General features: G+C 53.2%; 1 long non-coding RNA gene across 1 annotated transcript in view; it reads right to left on the bottom strand.

Moving 5' to 3' along the window:
- Positions 1-17,795, bottom strand: part of LOC125702224 (uncharacterized) — a 39,585-nt gene extending 21,790 nt beyond the window's left edge. The window contains exons 1-2 of the long non-coding RNA XR_007380489.1: positions 17,529-17,795; positions 12,177-12,686 (exon numbers count right to left, since the gene is read on the bottom strand). This is a non-coding gene — a long non-coding RNA (uncharacterized LOC125702224). The remainder of the gene's footprint in view (positions 1-12,176; positions 12,687-17,528) is intronic.
- Positions 17,796-24,100: the final 6,305 nt, after the last annotated feature.

Here is a 24,100-nt window from a genome sequence, read left to right as displayed (position 1 = left end):
CATATAAACCTAAAAAAACATGACGACAGCATGCATGTAAACCTAACAAAAGGGTAAAACCTAAAACAAAACCTAACAAAATGCATGCAGTGAGCCCGCTCCCATGCAGACATTACATACCTGTGGCCGTGCAGCTCCAGCAACAGTAGAGCAGTTCACACAAAATTCATTGAAGAATGCTGCAAACGGAGCAAAGGCAACCCTGACTGCATACAAAGGGGAAAAAAAAAGAAGTGTATCGAGCGTCTGCAGCTGTCAGAAAGCATTTCTCCAGCTTTGAGCGAGGCAGACACAACCAATTTAGCGTGGCCTCGCTGAGGTGTATTAAGCTGTCAGTTGGGATGATATGAATTTAATCACTCGGAGCAGATCAAAGCTCTGCAGTGCTGTTGGTGGCGCGCCGAACGCACGGGGATAACGCAGAGGATGAATGCATGTGGGAGCATAGGGAGCAGGAAAAGCCTCAGCGTGCCCCTGGGACATCCACTGCCCACCAGGACAGCCCCGTGTGGGACACAGCTCCAGCAGTACCACCTCCTGCTCCATCATTCCCAACTTCATACTAGAGATCCCTCCAAGCTACCGAGTCAGCGTCCCCACTGCTGTGATACACATGGTGTCCCTTCCTGCCATCATCCACCTGCAGAGGACGGGGAAAAGCCACAGAACCAAAGGGAAAAATACGCAGCTCAGCCACAGCTGGAAGGAAAGCCTCCCATTGCTGCAGGGATTTAGTCTGCCGTCTCCCTGGGATGGATTAGCCTTTGACTACTCCATTAATTTTTACTGAGGTTCACTGGGCAGTTTTTACTGGGGTTCATTCAGCAGGAGGGAGCGGGCTGGCTGCACCATCCAGATGCCGCACGCTACCAACCCAGCCAGGAAATTGAAACCAAACAAAGCACCTCCTGCAGAAAACTGCCCACAGCTTGGCTCAGGCAGAGCCCATGGGAGCTCACCCAGTCCAAAGGTTGAACAAATGAAGGGGGTCCCACTGCACCCAGCTGCTGCTCATGGGCACGTTGCGCACGCTGCCAGGGATGCTCATATTAATCCAGTGAGAGGAGGAGATGCCGATGGGATGCCAACCTCCCCACCCACCTGCAGAGGGACAGGGGCTGCTCAGCAGCACTGAGCAGGGAACACACAGCCAGCAGCAGCTTCGGCAGCAGCTCTCCCCAAGGCCAAGCATCAGTGCCACAGGGCAAGGAGTTGGAACACCTCCAGTCGCACCCAGAAGTGGAGAACAGCATGGTTTGATAGCACAGCACACATTTCTTGGTATGCTTTGCAACGTTACCAAGTTCTCACGCACAGAAGCTCAGCTCTCCCCAGACCACAGCACACCTCCCGAGCAGGACCGCGCGGAACGCCATGTGAATCACTTACATAAACCTAATTAGCAGGGCTCCGCTTTCAGCACAGCAAATGGCTCCTCTAATCCTGGATTTGTTCTCCTAGAAACTAATTTAATCCTACAGTGCCAGCCAGGCTGCTCACGTGGCCGAGGGCAAGAGCAGCCCCACAGCTCTCTGTCCCCAGTCATGAGCTGCTATAGGGCAGGCAGCCTGGCGTGCAGCCTTCCCATACCCTGTACCACACCAGAGCAGCATGTACTCAGGGATCTTAATCCTCTAAACCAGCCCCAGACAGAACCTGCTGCTTAAAAACTAAAAAAACTTCAGAGATTTGGGGAGGGAGGGCAGGAGCACAGTACATCAGAGCAGCCCTGCAGCCTGCTCCAGCACTGCCCAGACTGACAGCTGCTGCTTGGGGTGGCTAAGAGGTTCTGGACACCTCCGATGGCCAGATGTCACCTCTGATGGTATGTCACCTTATCCCAGGACAGGCAGCACCTCTGCTCTTTGCATTCCCAGCAGCCAGGGGCTAAACACCAAGTAGCAGAAGTTGGCATCGCTCTGGATCGGAGAGACGCAGAGTACCATGACCATCACACAGCAGTGACATCATCCTATGGGCGCAGGGCCTCAGAAGGCTTTGGCACCGAGATCCCAGCCAAAGCAAAGCTTTCCCCAGCCACATCCACACCGGGACACACCGGGATGCTCCATGCCAAGCGGTGCCTCAGTGCCATCACTGCCTCTTACTGAGCTCAGCCCCAGCGCCACACTCACGCCTACGTGATGGGTTTTGCAGGGCTGTCCTCCTTCACTTCTTTACATGCTTTTCTCCAGCCAAGTGTGAACGCTTTCCTCTCTTTTCTGCAGAAAGGTGAAGCAAGGACATCTGCAGCCAAGCGTCATCCAGACTTGGAGAGCTCTGGCAGCAGCACTCCGTTCTGCAGCAATTTTAATTTATAACCGTGCTCACTGTAACCTTGGAGAAATGCAGGAATTGGACTCTTAAGCCCTAAAATTAAAGAGTATCCAGAAATCACCGTTTGGGAGTTTTCTTCCTTCTGAGCTTTTCCACTAGAAAACTTTGTTTCTGGCTTAAGAAGGTTGGCTTCCACAGACAGCTTTAAATACGTATTGAATCCAACACATATATGGCTCATCGTGCCAGCAGGAACCCAAACCCTCTGCAAGGGAAACCCCACCTCCTGGGCAGGCTGAGCCTGGGCCTCCAGGACTTCAGACTCCCTTTCCTTTAGCTCAAGGCAGCAGCTCTGCAGAGCTCTCCATCCTGCCCAAGCACAGAGCACTTTAAAAAGACCCAGGAGCACAGCAGCTCCCGGACAGCCTCATGCTTCAACCAAATAACACAGCTTAAAATCATAGAATCAATAGGGTCGAAAAAGACCTCTAAGATCTCCAAGCCCAACTTCAACCCATCCCACCGTGCCCATAACCACATCCCTCCAGTACCACATCCCATTGGTGGCAACTGCAACGTCCCTGCTACTGCAGGGACGGTGACCCCACCACTCCCTGGGCAGCTGTGCCAGTGCCCCACAGTAACAGAGCCCCATCTGAAGGGGACAGGCTGCTACAGGCAAATCCCTTCCCAATGCCAGCAGCAGGTGCTGGCTGGGACCCGTGGGAAGAGCACTGCCATCCATCCCCAGGGATCACCCTGCTGTGGTGTCACCCCAGGGCTCGGTCACATGCCCTGTCTGGGCACGAGCTGCCCACGTCCTTGGTCTGCAGAGAGCAAACATCAGGTTATCTCCTGTTAGCAAACAAGTGGGCCATTAAGCGACAGGACTCAGACAATATTTAATTGCCCCAATCGTGGGAAGGGGCAGCAGGGAGAAGGTAGAAACTGCAGGGGAAATTCCACCAGCAAAGATTAAACGGAGCTGCAAACCAGAGCTGACAGGTTAACAGACAGGTAATATCCCAGCATGTTTGCTCAGCCAGGCAGGACAGGCAATGCCACATCCCAAACAGCAGCAGGGCAGAGCACAGCACCAACAGCACGGCAGCCAACCTCTCAGCTACTTCATGGACCTCCAGCACTGCATCCTCATAACTCAATGGGGCCAACAGAAGGCTTCCTCCACACCTGCCCAGAAACCTCTTTCAGCAACTCCTGCATCCCCAGCAGGCTCCATCCATCCATCCATGATGCAGCATTGAATGTGAGCCTCTCAGGTCCACCTTCCCTCCTCCCTCACTGGGTCCCATGAGGACTTTGGAAATCCTGACCCACAGGTGAGAAGCACGGGCTGCTGAGCACCACCCAAGTCGTGTTGGGCAGCAGGAGCTAACGAGTGATTAATAGAGGTTACAAGGTTGCATCAGACAGACAGGAATGTGTTATGAAGGGCAATGAGCACATCAGCAAAAGGTGTTAAAGAGCCCGACAGGTTGTTTATAACCCTCCATGAACAAGCGATTAACCATTAATCCTGTGTTAGCACTGCTCTGCACAAGCAGGGCTCTCTGCTACAGGGCGACCACCAGCTCTGCAGAGGTGTTCAGGAAGAGCAGAAAACAGAGCAGCCCCATCAGATGTGGGTCACACAGCTCCCACTGGAAGAGCCCACGGTCCCACAGCACCGGGTTGTGCTCCAAGGGGGTTCCTGGTGGGATCCCAGCTCCTTCCCAGCAGCTGGTCCCATCCTCCTCCACCTGCATCCTATCAAGGATGCTCTTGGCTGGCCTCAACATGTTTGGAGAGCAAGGCATCTCTATTTAGATCCATTATAAAAGCTCTCTGCCCTCGCTTTGGGCTGCCAACTGCAGGGCTGGAGGGAAGCAGCTTGCAGCTGAATTCCTTTCTGTAAACAGGGCAGGGGCTGAGCAAGCAGCTGGGCAGAGCTGCAGCAGAAGGGCACTGAGAGGGCTGTGCACAGAGGGTGGGAAGCTCCCTGCAGCTCTCACCCTGCAGCCACTACACCCTGTCATCCTGCAAATGCTCACAGCTCCCCAAACCAGCCAAAACCTCTTTGGAACAAGTTTCAGGAGCTGCAGAAAGCAAGTTTTATGAGCATCCGGATGAGCCCGGGCCAAGAAGGGGAGGTCAGAACGGAGCTCGTTCTACCTGTGCTGACATCACGGCATCCCTTTTCCAAGTGCTGCAAGGGATGCCAAAGAACATAGAACAAAACACAGCTCTTATGCAGCCAACCTGAGCATCAGATGTGAGATGCCACAGCAGCACTGCTCTCAGCTGTCCATCTGCTTTGGTATAACCATGCAGTCTGCAGTAATTTGCCAGGTACTCCATTCCAGTGCTGCCAGCAGCAGCTGCTTCCTCTTGCACAGTCCCATCAAGACTGCAGGACAAAAAGCTAAACCTGAAGTGACAGATTGGGCCACCCATCCTCAGATGTGCTCAGTGCCCCAAAGGCAAAGCACTTCCCAGATGCTACAGTGAGGGAACCTGCTCCCCATTCAGCCCTACCTGTGCCTGAATTTCATTTTCAGACATTTGCTTATCGCGTCCCATCAACTCTTCTCAGCTCAGTCTCTGGGCAAGCAGCAGTAAAAATAAAGGGGAAAAAAAAAGAGACAGGAAACCTTGCCAGGTGGAAATCAGAGAGGAAAAAAATGGTGCTCCAAAACAAGCATCCTAATGGCTTCATAATCATCACAGTGTCTCACTGTTCTGCTGAAGAGCTTGGATGCACTGTCATAAGACACGAGCACCATGCTTTGTTCCAGCCAGAGATTTTGCACATGGATTCTTGAGTAACCTAAGTGACTTGCAAGTCCCAGTGTTCTTAATCAGGAGGCTTTAGGAAATCCCATTCCTAATCCTTCCGTGCTGTACGAGCTGCCCTTCCTTCTGCAAAAAGGGGATCATGCCTTCCTGCTCCAAGGGAACATTGCTAACCCAGTTTTGAGCAGCAGTGAGAGCTTGGAATGAACCGAGCATGGAGCTGTGCAAGGAACTGCACCCAAACTGCCCCAGCTGAGCTCCTTTGCTGTCCTCTAGCCCAGCAATAAGGGGTGCATGGCTCTTGAGAGGGGAACACTGCACCCAGGGATATTGGCAGTAACCAGAGCAGGAGCAGCAGCCAAGGTCATGGCATCAGGCAGACAAGGGGCAGAGCAGGCAGCCAAGCTGAAGCTACTGCAGAAAACTGCAGCCACTGCCTCCTAGGGGCATTTTGCATGTTTATCATCATTTGATTTGTTTGCCATGAGAAATGAAGGGGTGTGCTTCAGCTTCTACTGCACAGATGGAAATGCAGACCAAGCATCCCAGCTGGGGAAGCCCTAGGAGACCAAAGGTGCAGCTCCTCAGGCCTTGTGCTCAGCCATCACTTTTCTCCATGACTTTGGACAAATGGCTTCATCTCACAGAGCCTCAGTTTCCCCTCTTGATAAACTGAAGAGGGGCCATTGCTATGCCCACAAAAGGAGGCTGCATCCACCAGTGCTTTGCACAACACTTCCATCCGATGGCACAGAAAGTGTGAGAACATCACAACATGGAACTGCTTTGGCAATTAAGAAATTCCAGCTGAGTCACAGAGTCGGAGCTGCATGCTCCCAAAGCGCACACCAGGCACCAAACCACTTCCCAAAGCAGCAGCACAAGGGCTGGGTACCTCGAGGTTCCACCAGCACACCTCCATCAGGCTGGGACCATCCCTTGCAGGGATGCTCAAGTGAACCATATCTGCATCCCAGATGGCCATTTGCAACCACATATACTCAAAACAAGTTGCTTTGGCACAGCTCCCGCAGAAGAAGTTGTAAAAGCACAGCTCACCCCTGCAGAAAGCTCTGCAGTGGGGGCTCAGAGTTCTCCCTGCCCTTTAAATCATTTTCTTCTCCCTTCCTTCTGCCCACACCCACTCATTCAGCGATATTTATTATCGCTACTGATTTCCTAATCTCCAGCACATGATGCAAGAACAGAACTTGGAACAATGTCACATATTAAAACCCGGCCACAAAGCAGAGATTTGGGAAAGCTCTGCACAGTAACTAACTGGGAAGAACAGCACCAGAGCAGCGAGTCCTCCTCCAACCAGAGCATTGGCAGCAGGCACAGCCCCATGCCAGGGTGGGAGGTAAAAATACAAATTGCTTCTCCCTGCTCCCCCCAGGTTGTCTCCATCAGGTGCTGCCAATTGCCAGGCAGGATCCCTGCAGGGACCTCTAAGGGCACCTGGAGCCCCATCCTTCCATAGGAAGGACTTCACCTAAGGTTTAAAGCAGGAGGCATTGCTGTAGGCAGGTGGGACAGCCTCAGACTCCAGACATCAGCCAAGCATTGGTCAGTTACACCCTCTTCACATTTATTTGGGGTTTACCAAAGTTCAGTGCAAACCCCAATCTGCCCTTTCCCCCAATGGAAGGGGGCCGCTCCTGCAGCTGCTCCAAGCAGAACTCCTTCCCCAGGGCAGAGAAAAGGCTGAAAGGGAAGAAGAGGAACTGCTGAAGATTGGTGCAGTTGCTGCAGATCCATAAAAACTTCAAGAGGACAAAACCAGGGAGGTCGGTGGCCAAGAGACAACAACATCAAAAGCCCTGGATGAAGCCATGCACGACAGGTGAAGGGAAACAACTGAAAGAACACAAGGAGGGAGAGGGATGGATGAGGGCATGGGCTGGAAAAAGAGAGCGGCTTCCGACCGAAGCAAAATCCCCAACCTGCTGCTGGAACCTCCCACGTGCACCAGGCACTTGTGAATACTAATCAGAGCTGAAGAAATATCAAACAATTAGGAAGGAAAGTCTCTTGGCAGGGCTTCTCCTGGAGACGTCGGACTGGTTTTGTTTATGAGCGAGAGGAAGTGGTAACCGCTCCTGTTTGTTCTTCTGAAGAAAAGAGAAAAGCCTCAGTGTTTTAATTCCTCCGCTGAGAACCCTGGAGATTTGGCCTCAGATGGATCCAAACGGCTGATCCAGATTCACCCTCAGCCTTTTGTTGCAAGAAAATATTTTAGTCATTTTTCTCCCTCCCCCTTCTGCGTGGGGAAGGAAAGCAGAGGAGGATACAAAGCAGGCGGTTTTGTTTGCTGAACATATCAGTGAGAAGAGAGTGCCAAAGGACCACAGCGCACAGCTCCCAGCACACCCAGGTGTCTTTGTGGGCCAGATGAACACCTCAGAACCTCCTTTGCCTTAGGAAAGCACACAAGGGAACACAGAGAGCTAGATAAGTTCCCCCACAAGGCAATGAAGGGCAGAGTGCCAGGGGGTGCCCAGCACAGGGCTCCCATCGCTGCCATGCAGAGCAGGACATGGCCACTCACTGACTTGAGGGTACAGCTTCCAGCTGTTGGTGGCTCTTAGAGCATCCCAGCTCAGCAGCCATGCCCCCAGGCAGCCCTCCTGCAGCCACCATGGGCAAGTTGTGATACTCATGGCACAAAAAGCCCAGAGTTTTTGGGAAGCAGTGCAGTACCCAAATGCATTCACCATGGAAACCCGGCTCCAGGCTGGTAGCCCCGGTGGAATCTGCCATTGGCTCCAGCTATGGAGGAGGCAGCCTGGACAGTAAAATCTTTCAATGTGAATGGTGCCGACCAAGCAGTCTGGAACTGATCTGGAAGTGCTTTTTGAGGCAGCCAAACACGCTGCTTTATCCTGTAATTATTCACCCGCTTCCAGACAGCACAATGTGGAAATGCTAAGCCAGTCAGCACTCCCAGCCCTTCTTCACCTGAGGAAGTCAGGCCATAGAAGTTAGGGACAGCAGAGCAGCAGCCTTCCTAATGTATTTTTCAGGGGGAAAGCAACACGTCAAACCCTCCCAAGTCCAGGAGTGCTGGAGGTGGGGGCCTGCTCAGTGCACGCTCAAGGGGACACCAAAGGAATGGCTCTGCTGAAGCTTTTCAGACAAATCTATTAAGCTGTACACCAATTGGTTTTGGCTGAAGCCAGATCCACAGAGATCACAGTTACAGCCCCCTCAAGTCTGCTCGCTCCCCAGCCCCATCCTGCACTGCCATCATACCCAGTGAATTTGGCTGCCACAAAAACCTGGGGAAAGGAAGCAGAGACTTGGGCCTTGCACGTTGATGTTGGGATCTGCAGACAGTGAACAAACTCGTCAGGGATTCAGTTCAGGTCCCAAAGCACCACCCAGCACCGGGTCAGCCACCAGCCCAGCACTCCCTGGGAGCCACTGTGCCTGAACCAGCACGGGGCACGATGATGCTCCCAGGCCTACCCAGCCTCCCTCTTCTCCTGCATTGCAACAAGCCGTTTGCCACCTCTTTTCTGTCTGCAACCACATCCAAACCCGACTGCCAGAACAGTTTCGCAGCACTTCGGGGAGCAGGAAGGCAGACACCCAAAGCGCTGCGATCCACCCCGCGGCTCCGAGCCCGAGGACAGCCGAGTCCGCCACCGGCGGAGCCACAGCGCCACCAAGCGGCGAAACCGCAGCGCCACCCGGCGGCCGGGGCCACAGCGCCTCCTAGCGGTCACCGCTGCTCTGCACCCGCTCGCATCGCCCGGCAGGTCTCGGGCTGCGGCCCGGTGTTCTGCAGCTGGGAGAAGGGCATCGTTGGCATTTGCAGGGAGCAGACTGGCACGGCGACACGAGGTTCGCGGGTATTTCTTTTCCCTTTCATGTAATTTGCCCATCTCTCCGTTGCTTTGCCAGTGAGCATCTCAGAAGACAGCAAGGCTCCTCCTGCAGCTCTGTGCTCTTGCACCAATCCATGCTCCTCACAGGCAGTTAAGGGCTCCCACCTCTTCAAAGCAGAAGCAGAAAAGAACGGACCAAGAGTGCTCCAGGGGAACTGTTCTCCAGATGCTCAGGCACAGGGCAGGGACTGCCCTGCTGGGACCATGTCCAGCCCCTCCCTGAATCTGGGCATTCCACCACCTGAATCTGCAGCTCCTTGCAAAGCTAACAGCTGTGCCTCAGCAGTAGCAGCACCAAACTTCCCAATCAAAGCCAAGAGGAGATACCTGATGAAGAGAAACAGAGAGAAATCCTCCCATCTGTCACACCCAAAGCACCAATGAGCATCAGAAAGAGTTATTTACGCTTAACTTCTGTTTTATTTGTTTGGACTTCTGTTAAGAGAAGTGGAGCAGAAGCGTTTGTTGTGAACAGAGATTCAGTTTTATCCAAAACAGATTTCTAAGGTGCACTTCTAAACACATTTCTTTTCTGCCCTTCCCTCGCCACGGTCAAAGTTGCATTTTGCAACCACAGCATCCTTTCCACAGCCACTCTTTCACTATCTGAAGCACCCAAAATGCACTGGCGACCTAAACCTATACAGATCCCCACAGATCATCATTCCAGGTAAACACACACACACTTATTCTCTCCGCTCCATTCCTCCCAGTCCATCCTAGAAGCCACACCACAGCGTACAACACACGAGGATGCCCACTTTGGTCCTCGCAGCCCCAACAGACAACCACAGAGGCACAGCTGAGGCCGCTGGAGCCCAGCAGCCCACACTCAGAGCCATTCAGCCGGAAGGAACTGTAGAATTCGGGTTTTTTTTCCTCAGCTTTGAGCAGAAATCCGGCAGCCTTTGTCAAACCAGCGCCCATCGCCGGGCGCACAGCGCGGCTCTGCCCAAAGCGGCCGCCAGGTGGCAGCGCGGCTCCGGATCGACCCCGTTGTGCCGCTCCGCCCGGGGACGGATCCTGAACGACGGCAGCTGGGAAAGGCTCAGTTATCTCCGCCGCAAGGAGTCGTTAGCAGACCGGAGAGAGCGATGGGATTTCCCGACTTAACGTCTGTGAGTTTTCACTGCTTGCAAGTGGAGGTAAGGCTCTCTGTAGGGAGATCCCAGTTAAGCCTTCCTGCAGTTCCCAGGGAGCGCAATACCACACAGAACCGACAGCCATCGAGACACGCGGCGTCTCAGGAGAGCGACACCCCAGGGGGCAAGCAGGGCTTGGTGCATCGCTGGTTACACAAGTGGAGAGAGCAGCCAAGCCGATGGTGGAGATCCTCGTTTACAGTTCGCCTCTCAAACAGCTGAAGGTAGCAAAACAAAGGCAGAAGTACCAGCCTGGCCCCTTATTGCACAAGCTGTTAGAGAGCCAAGCTGCATTACACTTGTTTGGGGTGGAGTCTCCGCCTTGCCTTACCCCAAGGAGCTCTGGTCTCAAGCTGCTGTACCACCAACAAAAGGAAATACGTGATATCATCCCCCCTCCCCGTAGTTCAGGGACAGGGAGCCAAAGGACTCATTGCAAGGAGATAAACTCAAGTGCTTGGTACATTCAGATGCTCATTGGGAAAACCACAACCACAAGGCTCTGGGAAGAGACAGAGCTACATAACAGCCCCAGTCAGATGCCAACAGAGGAATTGGGAACATCTGAGCTGGGAGCATCCCAGCTCCGCTCAGATAGCTGGGTGCGTGCAGTGCAAAGTGAGCATGAGCCGGATGCCTCTCCAGGTTTGCATTTGCCTTCTCCATCCATATTGAAAAGCATCCAGCTGGCAGAGCTGCCTCTGGGGAGGACGCACCACATCCTCTCCTGTATTTGCATTCAGCTGGAAGAACAGCATCCTTACATCTCCTGCTTCCCTTCATCCACACGGGTGCAGAAAACCTCTCAGCTGCTGCAGAACACACAGCTGCACTGACCCGAATGGACACCAGCACAGACCTCACGCTCCCACCAGCCTGCATCAGACTTTTGGCCTGGCTGAATACCAACAACACATGAGCTCTAACTCAAAACAGAAGCGTACTTCAAGAAGCTTGTCACAACAGCAACTTTCCCTTTGTTCATCACATTTCTCAGCCGCGTTTCTCCCACACCAAAGCTCACTACAGGAAAACACGTGACAGAAAGCAGTCTAGGCAGGGTGAGCCACAGCATTATCTCAAGAAAGCCATTTCTGCTCCGTAACCCAGAAATAAATAGGATCCACCTCAGCTCAAAGCAACAGAGCACCTGCAGGCTTATAGCCTGGGCAGTAAACAGGGATTGAAGGGGAACATCCTCCCCAAAGCACACAGGAACCATGAAAGTTATGTTCTATCAGCGGGTTGGTCTCAGAGGAAAGCCAAAACAAGACAACTGCATTCCCCTCTTGGCAATGGGCTGCACAGAAGGCTGGACCAGGGCCCAAGCAAAGGACCATGAGGGATGGCACAGGAGTCTGAGGTGCTTTGGGGCACAGAGCCCCAGGAAATACCCTCCAGGACAGCAGGAGAAGCCCCTCTCCCTCAGCACAACAGTCACCAGCACAACCAGAATCCCTGTGTTAATTCCCCACCCCCAGCTCCTCCTGCAGAGCCCCTTGGGCACATCTCAGCATCCTGCTGATGTCACTGAAGACACAAACCTGCCCAAAGGAAAAATAAAGACACACACCAAAGGCCTGGCATCGTTTTCCAGCATTCCCCTGCCTTCTCCAAAGTGGATTTGCTGTTTCAAGGAGGCTTACAGCTCACCTCCCTGCTCTCGCTTCCCCCCCCTTGAGATGAGCCCCACACCGTTCCCAATAAGCCCCACAAGTGGCAGCACCCCCCACAGCTCTCACCACCCTCTATGACACACTTACAAGCACAGCAAGCCAGCAGGGTTCCCCCTTTCCAGGGAAAGGAAGAGAAACCTGCCTGCAGGATGCTGTGCTCCCACTGCTTTGTCCATTATTCTGCAGCAACCTCAGAAAGAAAGCACGAGATTTCAGGCTCAGACAGTGCTAAAAAGATAACTGAAGTAGGAGATGAAAGCCATGTCAGCTTTCCAAAGCAAACCTCTATCTACTCCACTGCTCCTGAGTAGGAGGTAACTAGATTTCGCCTCCTTTCCCAAAAATGTAGGAAAAAAATATCTTAAAAAAAGAAGGAAATCAAATCCTTGACTCACCTGAGACCAGCAGGACATTCCCACACATGTGTATGGACGGGGTCTTCTCCCAAAGTGCTGCAATGCTGAGAAATAGTAGCCCAAAAAGGAGAGGTGTCTGCAGGCTGGGCTGCAACTGCAGCTTTCTACATCTGCAAGTCAGGTGATCTCAAACACCAAAGGCAGTTGCACGAGCTGAGGAAAAGCTGCCACGCTGGCTGAGTGATGCCAAAAGAAATAATCCAGCAGGTTTAGAGGAGCAGGTGTCTGTGGCCACCTGGCAGCAGCACACATTTCCAGCTCCAGGCAGAAGGGTGCATCCAAAACCCACGGCAGTCCATGAGGGCTCCAGGTGCGATATCCCAGCAGACAGAAGAAGTCTCAAGATAAATCCTCCTTGCTTGGCCAAGTGGGAAAAAGTCCCAAACCCACACACGGTCAGGCTGATTGTGCCTCCTCTCTTCCAGGTACAAAGGACACTCCAACAGCCATCACATCCATCTGCCCATCAGCGACGGCAGGTACCAAAACCTGCAGAGAAACACGCGTCAGGATGAAGGAACAGCAGTGACCTGCAGCAGGTCTGACACATAAGAAACAACAACCCAGCTACAAAAAGAGGACAATTCCTTGGCAGGACAACACAGCCAAGCACCCTGCAGTGGGGCAGGGAGCAGAATTCCCCTACTGCTAGGATGCCCTGATGAAATGAGCACAGCAGGAGCTGTGCTGAGCCCTTCTGTGGGTCTGCAGACCCCAATGCCCCTTGGCAGGGGACCCAGCATCATCCTCCCTCAAAAGCAAACAGAAGTCACTGGAACGCCGTCACTGCAGCACACAGGATTCCTTAGGAGGGGTTTTGATTTAGCACTTGTCTGATGGCTCCACGCTCCCAAGCACTGCAGCATGCACAGCACTTTATGGGGATACACTGGGACTGCCCCGCTTCGTTAGGGCGCTGCTGCTCTCCAGCACAAAGTCCGTATTTGTTTCCCTGCAGGGGTGGAAATAAAGGGGGTTTTGTATTTTCTTCCTCTTCTCTTTGCAGGCTGGAGTGAGTTTATTTGACACTCCGGCACTCTTTGTGTGCTGAGTGCCCGGGGATAAATGCTACCCTTAAGAGTTACTTGGCGTTAGACAGAGGGACCCTCTTCAGAGGAGAATGGGGGTTTGTTGGGATGGGGCGGGGGGGCACAGGGGAGGGGGCCTCTGAAGAGTGCCTAATGCAGCCCTCATAGAAGGGTCTCTGTCCTGGGCCACAATAGAGTGAATTCTTAAAGATACCGGGAGCTGAAAGGAAGGAAGGAACTTTCCTCCCTTTAAAAAGGATTTTTGGGAACAATTGGAGAAGCTATAGAAAAGGGATCATTATTTCCCATCCAGGCTGTTGAACTGGAAGCCCTCCCTCCCCCTCAGCTGGGCAGATGTGATGTTTGCCATTGGGACACACAGGACCTGGGGCCACCCATCACCACCCGGTTCCCTTTTTTCCAAGGGAACTGTGATGCCACTGCAGCTTGGCTGATGAGCTCCAGGTAATTCTACTCACAGCAAAATTCAGTGTTTGCATCAAATGCTTGTATGCCAAACACTTCCAGTGCCCACATCCAGCTCTTGATGCCCTCTGTGTCTGAGCAGGATGCTCAGTGCACACACCCGCAGGTTGCACTGCAGCACAACCCAAATGTGGCTGCTTTTCCACCCCAAAATTAGCCCTGCTCATCACTGTCCCCCCAGAGGGGGGCACCGTGCCCTCCTTCACGTGCAGGAAAGAGGAGATACTGGCACCATGTGCTCCAAATAAAGCATATGTTACAAAGCTGCAGCTGGCCTCAAAGCAGGGCTGATGGAGAACAACCCCCCCTGCAAGCAAGACCTGCCCATAGTCACCAGGCTTTCCTGCTGTTCATTGAGGTGCCAGCACTCAGCCACAGGCTCTGCTGGGGGGCTCCCAGGAGCAGCCAAGCAGTGTTTTCCTGTCTTGGAAACACAGACAAGTCATTGCCAGCTTCATTCCTGGAGCTTATTTCCCACCAATAGGCATTTGGGCACGGAGCTCTGAGTGAGCCAGGCTGCCTCTTGGTGTCAGCAGCACCCAGGTGCTGCTCCTCTCCCTCCCAGAGGTGCTGCCTACCCAGGGATGAACCAACCCCAGCACTGAGCTCATCGGCATGGGAAGATGAGCAGAAGAGTTCCACCTGCCAAAAAGCAGTATTAAACACATATCCCAAAGGAAAGTTCCCTGCAGCACTCTCCCAACCCAAAGCCTCCATGCAGTAGCGCGCAGCACGCAGCAACCTGCTGTCACAGTGCATTAGAGGTTGTCTTAGAGTTCCACTGGAAGCCACCACTGAGCATTGCCTTCTGTGAGAGCACTGGCAGTTCTGCTGCAGCTATACCAGACCACTGACAGCTCCAGGGGCAAGAAGCAAGAACAAAACCACAGCAAGAAGGGCCTGCAGAGAGCCTGTCCAGATTTGAAACCCACCCTGAGCTCCATTTCTGCAGGAGAGCTCCATAACTACCCAGGGAATCAAACATTTACTTCAAGGCTTGGGTTTTAGCCCTCCAACTGCATTGCCTGCCACCACAGGAGGGAAAACCCAGCAGGAAAAGCGGAGAAAACAAAGCCCTGAAAGCAGAGCAGGACACGAAGCCACACAAAACCCAGCTCCGTCCCCAGGGGCTAATATGGTAACGCCCCGTAAACCCTAATCCTGTGTTAAGAGTTCTCATCAAAACCCAACCGTATTTACTACCTCCTTTAAGTCCCTAATAAAAGGGTTTTCCTGCAGTGTTTACTCTAACAGAGGGGACTTTACGCCAGCATTTGCCCCTTTTATTATTTTAAATTCATCTTTCTGATGAAATAAGCCACTCTGAACAAGGCTGCCCTTTGTAATGCCATTATAACTTTCTGGCCGGCCTCGGTAACTGGCAAAGCACCGTGCTTTCCTTACCCTCCCTTTTGTTGCTGTTCCCTTCTACTGGAAGGTCAAACAGAAGAGCCCCCAGCAGCTGCATTGTGCTGCTGCCTTATCCCCCCATTGTCTGGGATCTGAGACATCTGATCTCCCCACACTGAAGGCACTTGGATCACTGGAAGTCTGGATGCTCTCCTGGATAGAAGAGACCATCTCAAACCCTCTGGTAAAGATGAGCCAATTGCTGTTAGGAAACACCCATCCCACTGAGGGGAAGCAATGCTCCTATATTAAGTGTATTTGAAACCAAACACAAGAGGAATGCATGCCCATGTCCAGCCCTCAGAGCCCAGGCTCCTATGTTTCATTGCTGTTCTTCACTACATTCAGAGGCCTTGGTCCCAATGTCCTCTGAGCCCTCGCTGTTCTGCAGCCCACAGAGCTGCATTGCACTGAAGCAGTCAGGTACAGGTGAGCTGCTCTAAATACTGAACCCACAGCTTAATTTATAGCTGCTTACATCCCCTGCAAGTGTTTGTGACCACCAATCCTCTCTGGCTCAGGGCAGCTCTCTTCTCCCAAACCCAAAGGGTGAAGCTGCCTTCCCCAGAGCTCAGGCTGCAGGGTGAACCTGGGGGACTTGGCCCTAGCAAAGCCCAGGAGATTCGTGGTTTAAACCATTTAGGTCACTTCCACCATGGCCTCTATCTCCCCATTGCTGCAGGTAAGAAGGTCTGAGCCAGTAAATCAGTGCTGCCAACACTGCAGCTGTGGCACCAACATCCCAATCAGCACCAACCCCACCTGAACCCACAGGTGGCGGCCAGCAGCACAACACATCCCATGCCCAGCAGCTTCCCCATGCCCTACCTTGCAGAGACTCAACTCCTGCAGCACAGCCCTCCCTGCTCAGGAGACACCATGAATGTCCATGGCTCTAATGGTAGCTATAACTTCCCCCTGCCAATGAAGACGTGGATTGCATTTCTCTTCACACATGCTATGCTTGTGCAGCTTCACACTTTGGGCTACAGGCCCTCTTCTCATCAAGAAGTTATTTCCTTGTTGTCAGAGGGCTGCTGAGGTTCAACCATACAACAGCACCCCAGGAAAGGTTCCTGCCAACCCACGGAATGAAACCTGAGGGGTTGGTTTAGAGATCTGCACATGGAAAGCAACCAGCAAACAAGCAGCACAATAGGAAAGACAAGTCCAAGCAGTACTAGCACCACAGCCTTTGAGAAAGGAGAGCCCAAGCATTGCAACACCCCCTGTGCCCCACACTGCCACCCCATGAGCACAGGTGTGACCCCACATCTGTGGGAGGATGGAGGCGTGCAGATTTTCCCACCCATCCATAATTTTACATGGTGGCTTTGGGACATCAGTGATCTCATCACCTGTCTGACAGCACAGAACAAACTGGGGAGGAGGAAGGCGCCCTCACATACACCACTAAGCTGAAAGCTGCCCTTCTAAAAGCAGGCAGCATTTCCCCATGCCTGAGTCACTACTCAGCAGCTCCCCTCTCCCCCCTGCTTCCACCCCACCAGCTGGGACTGTGATTATAAAAAGATGTCTCAATTAGCAGGAGAGCAGAGCAATTCCTCCCATCTCAAAACCCTTCAGAGGAAATGCATTCCAATCCAGCAGAGAGCAACACTAACAATGTCCGGGCAATAAAAGCTCCTCTTGTTTATATCAAAGTAACCTCAAAAATCCTCTCCCCAAACATATCCCTCACCCTCCATACGGATCAGTGGGCTCCAACAGGAAGGGCTGGCGTTGTCCTCAGTGCACTGCATCCCCAGGAGCAGACAGCACTAATTTGTGTGTTATTGGTTGCAGGTCTAGACTGGTGTGGTCTTTTTGTTGTAGTGAGCAAGAGAAGGGACTCATTCATGTTTTTTCCAGCGTTCACACAAAAGTGCTCTTGTGCATCACAGATACCTCACATCACCCACCCTCATCAAGTGTCCCCAGTTCCGTGTATACAGCACGAGAAGGTGGGGAAGAGCCCTAGGTCCCCAAAAGAGGGGGGGAAAGGGGAATTGAGGCTCTTCAGGGCCTCCCCTTACCCCAGCCAGGCACCTGCCCACAGCCCCTCTGTAGCATAGAGCCTTTCTACAGAGGCTCTCCCACGGGTGGGAAAGGGAGAAGTCATAAGATAAAAATTATAAAATCTTTTAAAAACATTAAAAATAATAATAATAATAATAATAATAATAATACCTTCATGGTTTTTCTTACAGAGATCCTTGCCAGCCCAGCCCCTTGGCTCCCAGCCTCGGAGCATCCCCCGGCCGCAGACCCCAAAGCCACCCGGACACAAAGGCAGCTGAGCCAGGGCCGGAGCCCATCGGAGGGGCAGCGGGCACCGCGAGGAGATGCCCGGGACCCCCCCCGACACCCCACTCTCCCCTCCCCCGACCCCAAGCGAGGAGCCTACCTCAGCGGGCCGCCTCCCAGCCGCCGCATCACCCCACCACCATCATCCGCGCTCACATCTCCCGGAGGGGACGATCCCGAGATGCTCGGGGGGGGGGGGGGGGGAAGATGCGAGTAGAGGGGGGAAAATCGGTCCGGCATCGCTACCGCTCCGTGCCCAAACAGAGCCCGCACCACCGCGCCCAGAGATGCTCCGACTGCGGCGTTTGGGCCATTTCCCCGCTTATAAAGCCCCGCTGGCGGCGGGCGGGCGGGCGGTGCGGCTTCACGGGACTTGTAGTTCCTCCCCCGGGCCGGGAGCCGCCTCCCCCCGTTCCTCCCTCCCTCCCTCCGTCTATGCGTGCGTCCGGGGAGGGGGGGGGTGGAACCGCGTTCCGTCCCCTGGCGGATCCATCCCATAAACTGCGGGTCAATGAGTAACGCCGGCGAGCTCTCAGCACCGAGAGTGATCGTTTCAATTGTCCCGTGTATTAGTTATTGTTTAGTTTAATGATTGGCCCAATTATTAATTTAAATTAATGATTAACCCGTCTGTGGGATGAATGAGCAATTAACTGTACTGTTGACGTGCGGGCTGATTTAAGGCCCATCCTTGTGAGCGTGCTCCATGCAGGCAAAGCCTGTCCTGTATGCCCTCATGGGACTGATCCTTCCCCACGCATCTCCCCTCTGCTCTGTGCTCCCCCCCGACCACTTTTACTTCAGTCCCCGTTTCTGTACAGGAAAATACCCCAAAGGAGACCTCAAGAAGGCAGGTGGCAATGGGAGGACAAACAGCTTTGCACAGCCCCTTTGCAGACAGATTTTAGGCAAAGGAGAGGGTGAAGAGTACAGAAGGTGTTGGTTGGGGGGGGAGGTGACCATATGCTCCCCCAAATCCCATTAGGCTCGGTCTGGGTGAGCCATCTCCCAGCCAGTGGCTGCACAGGGGCTGGGAGCCAACGTCCCACCTGCACTGCAAAGGGCTGCATCCTCTGCTGCAGGAGGGAAACCACAGCAGTGAAACCGCAGGAGTGTTGTAGGACAAGTGAGCAAGGGGCTGAGGGAGAAAGAGGGCGAGAAAAGGGAGGGGGAAAACCTCCTGGCAGGTTTTCAGGGCCCAAAGCTGGAGTGGAAATGCTTCCCTTCCCTTAATTGCTTGGAGACCAGATGAATTTCTTGAAGAAACCGCAGCTGAAATGCTGCACAAATCACATTGTTGTGCTTGTGTTGGCTGCGTTCTGAGGGAGGTAAAAGGTCATCGTTTATGGTATATTAAAAGGAAAATATATATAAATTTTAATGCTGTGGAGGAGGGGTTGTGCTGCTTTTTCATCCTCGCATTCTCTAAATTAAAACCTGTTTGGCAAGCAGCGGAGTGCAACCAGCAGCAAGGAGCAGTGCTGGGAAAAGCTCCTATGCGTGGCACTGCAGCAGCCCCTGCAGCCCCCAGGTGTCCCTTCCTGTTGCCCTGCTCAGCCCTGCTCATGGGGCAGCCCTGGTCCTATATGCACAGAAGGACAGAGCCAGAACTGGAGCAAAGTAACATCCAGCTGGGCAGGATGTGCAGGGAGCACTTCATATGGTGCCCACAGGCAGGATGAGTGCCCAACGTCCTCTGGAGTCCATGAGAAGGCTTCTCAACTGGAGCTGTGTCTTTGAAGGGCCAACATCAGCAGGAAGACGAAGAGCTTGGTGGCACAGAACCACCTGCTCAGATGGCTCTGGATTTCTCCAGGCAAGTTACCATTTTGGTAGCTTCATTGGGAAGCTTTGCTTCCTTTTCTGCTCTTGTTGCCTCCAGAAGCATGCGTACAGGACACAAGATGCACTGAAATAGGGTGAAGCACTGGAATGGAGCAGTATGCTGTAACAGGGCAAAGCACTGTAGCAGGGCGATGCACTGTGACAGAGTGATGCACTCTAATGGAGCAATGCACTGTAAAACATGGGCAAGGCTCTGCTCACAGCCCACCCAGCTCCATGCAGCTCTGAGCACAGGGCTGGCACAGAGGTGATCAACTTGCTTGCAGCAGAGCTTGGCTTTGATTTATTGGAGGATCCCAACTCCAGTTTTACAAGAGCGTGAAGTAAGTGCAAAAGGTTTGGGAGATGCTGAATGCTGTGTGCTGCTGCCAGGTGAGCCAGCACCCAGCAGGGCTGGAGCATGAAACGGGGCCCTGCGTGCCTGTGATCCTGCAAACACAAAGACATTGTTTTATGGGAGAGCCACCACCTCCCCTTCCCAGCTCCTTGTGAGAGGACAGCATTCCTGCCCCGCATTCCTCAGCAGCTGCTGGGATGGGGAGGGGAGAAGGGAGCAAAGCCTTGAGGTTTAATTAGAACAGTGCCCTGCAAGGGTGGTGTGGGCAGGGAGTGGAGTCACCATAGAGAGAGATAAAATGCTGCAGGTCAGGGAATGAGGATCATTACATGAGAGCCTGCAGGCTTCAGAATGTCAGCCAGATGTTCCCAAGTCACAGCAGACCAGTGCTTTCCCAGCTGAAAGCATCCTTTATCCTTGCAGGGCACCTGAGGAAGGAGGGAGGGGTTTGGCCCCACAGCTGCAGAACATGGATCAGTGCAACCTGCAGCCTCCAGCCATGGGGCTCGGAGTTGTTTGTGAGAGCTTTTAAGAGCAGGAAATCCTCTGTGCAGATGGGGAGAGGAGGGATTTTGGCTCGGGATGCATATGGTGCTCTGTGCTCTCAGCCTGGCTTTGGGGCTGCAGCACTACAGGGCTGACAGAGCACCAGCATCGCATGGGGAGGGCGATTAGAGATAGGCACAGCATGGATTAAATGAAGGGGAAATGGGAAGGGAGGTGTGGGAATGAGCTCCCATCAGACACGCGCTCTGAAACCTCTGCAAGTCCTCTGCCCTCCAGATACCCTCCCCACATGGGCTAAGTATATAGTGATATATTGAAATATGGGAACAAAAAGCTTTTTATTTCATTCACCAGGAGTGCCAAATGTCTGTGAGGGCCAATAAAGAGCTTTTGCTCCAGGGAACGGCGAGCTGCATTTCAGGTAAAACAAAAACAACCTGAATCGTTGCCCAAAACTTGAACCAACCCCAAAGTTCAAGAAATAAAATAAAATAAAATAAAAACAACTTGAGGTTTTGTAACAAAGTGCCGTGACGTGGGTTTGGTTTTCTCCCTGTTTCTGGGTGACCACAAGAGGAGCATCAATGGGTTCTGTGCACAGAGCTGGGAGGGAGAGGGGGAAAATCACTGCTGATAGCAAACGTGGGTGTCTGGGAAATGAAGGAGCCATTGGAAGAGGGAGCGATGCCAGAGCAGCTGCTGTGAGTTCTGCACACTCAACATCCCTTCCACCTCCAAGAAAGGCTGTGGGACAAAGGACACAGCCGTCACCTGTTTGCACAGTGACAAAGCCCAGGCAGGGAAGAGCTGTTTAAATGCTGTTCCCAAGGGCACGCAGCAGCCCTGTGGCACAGTGATCCTCCAGCTCCCACCTGGGCATCCCAACACAGGGACCGTGAGGGTCTGATTGACCCCAACAACCTCAGCTCCCAAATGCCCCCCTATGGAAGTGATGGGAGGGTCTGGGTGGAACACAAGGCCAAATCCGCACAGGGAGTGGGGCAAAGAACACCAACCCATGCGATGCTGACCCCATGCCAGCGTATCTATGGGCTGAGTTTTATATTAATTTAATTTATAAGACCTTTAAGGCTGAAATGCTGTTAGAAGTACATTGCGCTCTCTGCCACAGAAATTCGTGATTTGAGCTCGAAAAGGTGACTCACTGAACATCCATTATAACGAGGAATAAAACCACACACACACACTGAGCGAGATTTTCAAGGAGCCCCGTGATTTAGTGTCTCTTTCTTTCTCTCCCCACACTTTTTGCCTCCTGCACAAGGATCTATTGAGAAGCTGCAGAACAAACGTTCCCTTATGCAGCTCCAAAAAAGTCTCCGTCAGTTTGTCTGAGACAGCTGCCTCCAAGCACGCTATGGTTACTCATTAACCAGGTCTCCCAGGGCAAGGGGAAGAAGGAGTAAACTTAATAGACCCTAAACCAGTGGCAAAATAATAATAATAGTAATAAAGAAAATAAATAAATCAGGTGTCCTAGAAAAGGAAAGGGAGAAAACAGGTGGCACCAGGAGCACCTCAGTGGGAGACACAGAGGGTCCTGTGGGGATGGGCAGCCAGAGAGCAGCCCAAAGGGACCAGCAGCACCAGGAGCAAATGCATGGGGACAAAGGAGTGAGAGTATTAAAGGGAAAGAGAAGAAAGAGAGGGGACAGAGAGGCACTTGTGCTCCACGGTGCTTTATGTGCTCCGAGTGCTGGGGGAGGATTACTTCATTGCCCGTCTTTGCTCCCCAGTGGCTGGGTGCCTTCTCTCCTCCTTACAGGCTTTGCATGAGAATGAGTGGCTGCTGGGGACCGGGGGATGCTGGGGACATGGGGCTGCTAGAGTTGGCATGCACTCTCCAGTTGTCCCCATGCTCCAACATCTTCATGCTGTATCCCAAAGATGGAACATCCTAGCGAGCCCTGGGGTGAGTTCTGCCTTGCCCAGGTGAGATCTTTCTGCCCATCACCATCTCCCCCAGCCCTGCTCTGCTGAAAGCACAGTGTCCTTGGGATATTTGCACCCATGGATGCACCTTGCAGCCTCGTTTCCCCCAGTTCCCACTGTCTGGGGAGGCAGCCAAGCAAACCCAACCAGCCACACATTCCTGTGGGCATGGCACCATGGCAGGGCAGGACAGGGAGAGTGCAGAGCATTGCTGTGACCAGGGCTGCTCCATCCTCTGCATGTGGCAAAGGGAACTGCAAGATCCTGACGGGAGCAGTAATTAGAGTTGCAATAAAACACCGAATATAGCTGCAAAGAGTGGCAGTAAATCAGCCCCTCCTGCCATTCACTGCCTGGACCGGGGAGCCTCGGTCAACACCAGCATTAATTCCCTGGGCTTTATTTGCCATACGTGCTCTCCCTGGAGATAAGAGGAAGGCAATTGACTGTAATTATCTCCCTGTATTTTGTCATGTGATTTCTTTTTTTTTTTTCCTCTCTCCCCAAAACAATTAAGGGATTGCAGTGAAAGGAATGGGGTGGGGATGGAGCAGTGCCAATCGCTCTTCTACAGCACTCAGCCCAGCACCCAGACCTGCACCCCTCACCCTTATATGTGAACCCTTATCTCCTGCATCATCTCCCACCCAGGGCTGCCCATCAGCAAGGATGCGCCCGGTCCATCTTGGACCACGAGGCCAGGATCTGCCAACAGCTGCAGAGGAAGGAGAGGAGAAGGCTGCAGGGCTGCGATTCGGCTCTTCCCAGGCGGCTCAGCTGGTGCGCCGGCGAAGCAGGTTCCTGACGATGAGATTTTTGTGAAATGCTAAACATCTGGAGCTCAGCCTCACAAGGCCGCCTTTGTGCAGCTGGTAAACTATCTGCCATAAAACAGCACTTGTTTCTGAGAGCTTCGAGGAGAGGGGGAGGGAGAAAGAAAAAGAGAGAAGCCACCCCCGTGGAGGAGGAACCTCGGCCACTTCTCTGCTCTCACCGGCTTTTTCCACGCTGCCCAGGGTGTGGGCAGAATGCTGTGGCCAAGACGCTGCCAAACCCCATCCCCTGGCCCTTAACCCTTGGCAAAGCACAACTCGCAGGACACGTTGCTGCGTTGCACTTAGGGTGCTGAGCTCCCACAGCACTGCCCCATAGGAAAAATGAGCGCACGCAACCGGGAGATGTCGTGACCAGCAGGACACGAAGGGCTGATGGCTTCTAGGAGATGGTGGCACTTCTCAGAGCACCTTCAGTCACCTGCTGAGAGAGAACTAGTGAGATCAATGGGCTGTGGCTGTCCAAAATCCTGGGGGCAGAAGATAGGACAGGTGAAGGTGCCATCAAAGTGCAGTGGCACAGTGTGGGGACACATCTGGGGACACATTTGGGGATGCTTCTGTCCGTCCAGAACATGCCCAGAGGATGCTGTGCAATCCCAGCCCAGAGGAAGCTCCTGCTCACAGCTCACCAAAGGAGATTGCAGCACGGTGCCTTATCAGCTTGTCATCTTGTCTAAACACAGAGCACGTCTGACGCTGTAAAGGAAGAGGCAGCTATGTTCAGGAATTCTGCATCTTCCCTTGGAAAGCTGCTGTCAGGTGTCAGAGGGAGCGAACCCCCATGGGATTGGAGCCCAGCTGAAGATGCAGCACACCAGGAGGGCAGGGACAGCAGCACCTGCTGGACCACAGCATTGCTTCAGGCCTCCCAGCATAGGGTGCTGCTGCCACCAAGACCCAGAGAGCCCCAGGGAGCCAAACCTGGCTGGGACTACTCCAGGAGAAGGCAAAATCCCCTGACACCCTCCCACCCACCAGGGCTGCCTCCGCACAGCAATTACAGAGGCCTGCAGGGCTTTCACACCCAGTCATCTGGGGCCTCCATGTTCTAAATAACTTAATTTGTTTAATGACTTGAGAAGCCCTGGAGCCCCCTTGGTGTCTGGATACATTTCCTTGCTCTCAGAAAGGTTTTTTCACAACAGCACAGCAGCCACTGCCCAGGAACAGCAGGCAGGTGATCAGCATCACTCC

Source organism: Lagopus muta, chromosome 18, assembly GCF_023343835.1.
Source record: "Lagopus muta isolate bLagMut1 chromosome 18, bLagMut1 primary, whole genome shotgun sequence".
Classification (NCBI taxonomy): domain Eukaryota; kingdom Metazoa; phylum Chordata; class Aves; order Galliformes; family Phasianidae; genus Lagopus; species Lagopus muta.
Note: the sequence above shows the minus strand (reverse complement) of the source record. Positions and strands in the feature narration are given on the sequence as shown.